This window comes from Phyllobates terribilis, unplaced genomic scaffold, assembly GCF_046119375.1.
Source record: "Phyllobates terribilis strain yellow unplaced genomic scaffold, ASM4611937v1 Scaffold_9__5_contigs__length_417890890, whole genome shotgun sequence".
In the NCBI taxonomy this organism is placed as follows: Eukaryota; Metazoa; Chordata; class Amphibia; order Anura; family Dendrobatidae; genus Phyllobates; species Phyllobates terribilis.
In genome coordinates, this window is record NW_027362769.1 from 304,858,985 (window position 1) to 304,864,984 (window position 6,000).

Genomic DNA, 6,000 nt, shown 5'->3' on the forward strand with positions numbered 1-6,000 from the left:
GCATGGATTTATATAGTGTGACCGTAAGAATGTTTAAAAATAAAAAAATAAACCTATACTTGCCCTCCGATGGCCCGGCGTATGTTGCTGCGCATGTTCCTGGCTGCCAGCTGATCACGGGACACTGCACTGAAGGGCCTGCGGTCACATGACTGTGACGTCACCGAAGGTCCTTCAGTCCTGCCCGCAAGCACAGAGGAGGAGACCGGGGGCCATCAGAAGGTGAATATAAACTTTATTTTTTATAAATGGTACCCGGGTCTGGATGAGAGTCTCCTCTCCTCCAGAACTGGGTACCATCCGCACATTGAAACGCATATAATCCGTGAGTACAAATGTACTGACACGGATTATGTGCGTCTCAATGCAAGTCAATGGCGGCGATTACGCTGTGCTTCCGCAAAATTAATGGACATGCTGCGGATTTTTGAGCGCAGCATAAACGCTGCGGAAAAATCCGCAGCATGGGCATAAAACTTGCGGAATCCCCTTGGGGACCATGGGGGGCGGATTACCTAGCGTTTAACAAGCGTTTACGCTGCAGAAATTCCGCAGCATATACGCTTGAAAAACGCTACGTAGGCACTTAGCCTTACTTGTACGGCTGCAAGAAAATCAGGACGACGCCGTATAATCCCCAGACCAACGGGTTGTGTGAGAAGATGAACCAGGTGGCAATAGACCTGTTGAAGACGTTGCCCCTTGAAGAGCGCAACCTGTGGCCAGAGAAGTTACCAGATTTGGTGGACCTATATAATCACATCCCGGTGAACTCCACCAACTGTACACCTGCTTACCTGATGAGAGCAAGACCTAGTAAGCTACCCATCGACTTAGACATGGGAGTCTTGACACCAGAGACAACATCACCAGATGCGGATTGGGATACCGAGCGGCAGCAACAATACCGCAAAGTGGAAGAGTGTGTTGAAAGAAGTTTGTCCCAGGCGAGAAGCAAGAGAAAACTTACTATCAGCACGCACCTGCCGTTCCCTTATCACCTGGAGAACAGGTACTTAAGTGGAAGAGACGAGTTCACAAGTTAGATGACCAGTGGGAAGTTGAGCCATACACCGTCCTACCCTCGAATTATGACAATACCAAAGTGTGTCTCATCAGCAAAGATGGAGGGGAAACTTCAGTGGCAGTCTCAAGAGATCACTTGAAGAAATGTCCTGAACAGTTGAAACACACAGAAGAAGATCAAGACAACTCTCAGCCTACAGAAAAAGTGGAGGAAACGGTTCAGACAGTCCTCAGAGAGTTTCCCCGGGCTTGGACGCAGGTGAACAAAGCGATTGTGGTAGCGGTCTTGACCTTTCTCCAAGCGGCCTCACCGGAAGCTGCAGAAGTCCCAGAACAGCTGGAAGACCAGTCGGCACCAGAGACAGAGGTTTCATCATCAGCAAACCAGGAGAATTGACCCTCTGCTAGCAGTGAACCTGTCGTACCCATGGTGAGCCAAAGAATTCGTAGCAGATTACGCAGCTTACCAGTGTTACCTCAAACTACCCGTAGTGTAATTCACACTGAATCCACCACACCAGGGGTAGACACTAGGGACCAGGGTAGGGCAGTGACAACTAATGTACTACGTAGATCGACCAGGAGTACAAAAGGTCAGCTCCCTGCCCGTTGGAGAAACTAAAATGTAAAGAATTAAAATATAAGAGAACTAAAGTGTATGTTGTTTATAGTTGTACCCGTTAAATAGTCTTGGAAAAGTATATTTGTTGAATTTATGGACAATTGGACCACAGGATTAGGTGTGGTCAGGACAATATTGAAAATAGTTGCTAATCAGCCTAGAAAATAAACCGCAGGCGTGGCTGAAGACCAGGCCCAACGAAAGAGTGCCCTGAAGCCACGCCCAGGGACGATACACAAAGTGGGTTGATGCGGTTACCACCAGATAAATTATAGTTATCAGGATTGTGGCGTAAGGACTAAGCGCCGCAGTGACTGCTTTCAATTTTTGTTGGGTTTTTGTAATTTTTGACTTTGTAAACTGTTTGTAATGTGAACTGTTATTGTTATTTGTTAATTTTGAAAAGTATCCTCAGTCCGGGAGTACTGAAGTTTACTAGGGGGGAATGTGGCACCCCAGGGGTCCGGTTGCCACAGTGGCATTGCCTCCCTCAAAAGAGGTAATGCCATGTCTGGAAGCAAGCAGGGATCCCCTAGTCAGGTATACTAAACTTCCCCAGCATCTACTTCCTCCATTCTTCAACTGCTCTCCGCTGGGCCTCTTCTACTCTCTGGGTCAGGTCCTGCGTCCCGCCGCGGAGGAACTCGGCCTCCTCCGCTGTCAGATGTAGACTGTATCCCTCCAGGGTGAGAGAGGTGGCTGCTGGTGGGCCAGCGACGGAGGGGACATCCTGCTCTTCCTCCATCGTGGCGTCCAGGCGTGTTCTGTCTCGACATGCCCAGGCCACACCTTGTCTTCCTCTCTTCCTCCTCCTCTTTTGGGGGTGGTTCAGTGGCTGCTTGCAGACGGGCACTCCCTGGGACATCCCATCCGTCTTCACGGACACAACTATGCGGACAGTTTCTGAGGTGAGGGGCGGTCTGAGCTTTTGGCGCCATAGGGGAACCTGGCCCACGATGGGAGGGCTCGAGTTGTTGTTGTTTTCCCTGCACATAATGGCGTCCGTTCTTCTTGGGTGGACGCCACATTAAATGTAGAAATGCAGTCTTTTGAAAAGGCGCACAGTACCCTGTGGCAATGGGTATAGATTTCTGCCGTTGCCACGGGCACCAAATCCTGTTCGTGACGCCAGGAAGAGCTGACGTGCCCAGGGTGTTGGGAACGACTCGGCGCCCGGGCCTTGTTGTTAGTTTTTGGGGGATGTCGCGGTGGCCGGCTCCCGAGCCCGCACCCTGGGGTCACTCTTAAAAGCAAAGGAATGGGGGAAAAGGTGTATGGGATAAGGGAAAAGTTCGTGACGCCAACCGTGGTGTCTGGTGAGGATCACCAGCACTGCTACAGTCCTCTGAGGCTGGTGGTCAGGCAGCTTAGTTGGTGTGGCTTCCCACAGGTGGAGCGGGGCCTCAGGGCAGCGTAGGAAGAGAGAGGAATTGTGTAGAGTAGAGCGTTGGCGGGTGCAGAGCCGCGGAGGAATGAACAGGCAGAGGCAGTAATTGAAGTCATCCAAGTCTTTACTCACGGTCATGTTTTCAGCTCAGAGCTTCTCTCTGCTGTCACACGGCGAGCTGCGGCCGCCAGGGTGGGGTTCAGCACACTGCAGGTAGTTCAGGTGCACTTGACAGGACCCCCCGCGCTAGTGTGTTCCTTTCTTGCTGATCTAGTACCGCCTTGTGTCCCCCACTGAGTCCTGTACGGGTACTGCGATGTCCTATATGGGTAACGTGTAGCTCCCGGACCGACTGGGTGCCCTTGTTGACTTGTGGTGAGAATGTGGCGTAAGGCCGGGTCCCTCTGGATAAACTCAGATTAGGGCATACAGGTGGCGACTCCGCTCCATTCGTATCCCCCTGGGATCCACGTAAGCCTCCGGACTTTTCCGACAGAGACGTGAAGTACAAAGTCAGATAATTGGGGACCCGCGACTCCGCTCCGTCCGCACCCCCTGAGATCCTTTCGCCTGCGGAGCCTACCTCCTCTGCTCCCCTCCTGGGCCTTCTTAGTTGGACTCTGACCGGGGACAGAGCCGGATATAGCTCTGCCCCAATCCCCCGTCTCGAGGCCGGAGACCGGGAACCGTGACCCCCTGAGCCGGCTGCAGCCTTGTTCTGACTGACGTTCCCAAAGGACCACGACTAAAGACCCGGTTAATAAAATGGCCTCCAGTTTTATAGAATTCTATTAAGTGCTAAAGTAAAGTGCTTCCTCCACCCACACCCACTACATGGTTCCCCCTAACTTTTGGTTCCCCCCAACTCCTCCATTCTGGACCGGGGCAGCACTATGGTGCTTTAGGCCCCCTTCAGACCGGGGCAGCACTATGGTGCTTTAGGCCCCCTTCAGAACTGGAGTTGTGGCGCCCCTGAGGGTTCAGTCGCCACAGGGGTACTGCACCTCAGACCGAGGTGTGGTATCTCCTCTCCGAGGTAAGGAAGGGGCACCTTTCGGGACCCAACCTCAGCATCCAACACTACACCTCTCCTACCTGAGGGGGCTTATATGCACCAGGGTGCTGCCCCAGCCGGAATAACAGGAGAAGGGGGGAACCAAAGTTAGGGGGAACCATGTAGTGGATGAGGGTGGAGGATGCACTTAGAGGTTACACCACAAAATTCATATTTAATAAACGGCCATCTTAGGCTTATGGTCTTTGATTGTGATCTTCATCACTGAGCGTGGCTTTCTGTGTGAACCTGCAGCTGACTGAAGAATCATGGTCCTCGTGCTCTGGCCTTGAGGCGAGGAGCGGGCTAGAGTTAACGGTTGTCTCTACCCGGTCAAGGTCCCTACCTAAGAAGGCCTGGAGGGGAGTAGAGGAGAAAAGCTCCACAGGCAAAAGGATCCCAGGGGATGCGGACAGAGCGGCGTACGCCACCTTGTACCCTCATTCTGGCGAAGCCAGAGGGACTCCTGCTGCAAGAGGGGTACCGGCTCCCGATATCTGACTCTGTCACTTCAAGTCTTAGTCAGAGAAGCCCGGAGGCTCAGTGGATCCCACCGGGTAAAGGACTGAGCGGAGTCGCCACCCGTACCCTTGTTCTGTGCATAGTCCAGAGGGAGACCCGGCCTTAGTACACGTACCACACACGGACAGGAGAGGACCTAGTGGGCAAGTCTAGGAACACTCTGGTGCGGGGGTCCTGATTCATGCACCCGAACTACCCGGAGTGCGCTGAACCCTTTTCTGGTGGCCGCAGCGCGCCGTGAGGAGCAAGGAGAAGCCTTGCAGCTGACACCTAACATCGTGAGTAAAGCTTGGAAGACTGCATCCACTGCCTCCGGTTCCTTATTCCAGTGTGGCACCACACTTCACCACACCACCCACTACTGCTCCCCTGATCCCTCTTCTCTGCCTGAGGCCCTGCTCCGCCTGTGGGGAGTAGTATCATCTTCTGCTGCCACTGCATCCCGCCTCAGAGGACTGGACGCAGCACTGGTGGAAGATCACCAGAAAACACAGGTGGCGTAGTCATCCTAATCCACTCGATTACCACCATCCCTCCTAACCCTTATTTTTGACTGTGACAACCCTGGGTACGGACCGGGCCTAGGCCCCGACTGCCTCCACACTACACCGGAGGCCCGGTTCCGAGTTCCCTTCATCTCTCAGGGTGGGCTAGCGAGCGGGGAAGGAGAGGCATCCCCTTCCGACGTCGTCTCTCCTCCACCCGGGCATCACAGAGTGGTGTAGTGTTGAGTGTGTAAATAGGGTCCTGTGTGGTGCTCCATCCTTACCTTGGAGAGGAGATACCACACCTCGTTCTGAGGTGCAGTACCCCTGTGGCGACTGAACCCTCAGGGGCGCCACACCTGCCATGATGACTTTTCACATCAACAGCTTCTCACTGCCGACTCCCCTTTTCTCCAGTCTTCTGCAGCACATCCCGACATTGAGAACTTAAAAATATTAGTGTTATTATAATGCTCTGGAATGAAAGTATCTGCCCCGCACTGTGCTTCCTGCACAAAATATGACTCCCACACTGTCCTTCTTACGGTACATGGCAATATCCTCTCTTATACAATATTGTCTCTACAATGTCCACCCTTATGGCTAATAAGGAAGGACAGTGGTGGTTATAGTTCATAACTGCAACACTGTCTGCCATTATTAGCTATAACCGCCACACCGTCCCAATCTTAAGGGGAACCTGTCATATCCCCAAATGCTATTAACCTACAAATATAGGATTATTCTGCAGGTGAATAGCGTTCCAGAGTTGCCCAGCCGCCACACTAACAGCCCAGCTGCCAGGAGTAAACAACTTTTATTCAACCTGGCAGCGTTCAGCTTTCAGTTATTGAGACGTTCCATCACGCTTTCAGTCACTGCTCAATTCATAGTGAGCGGTGAC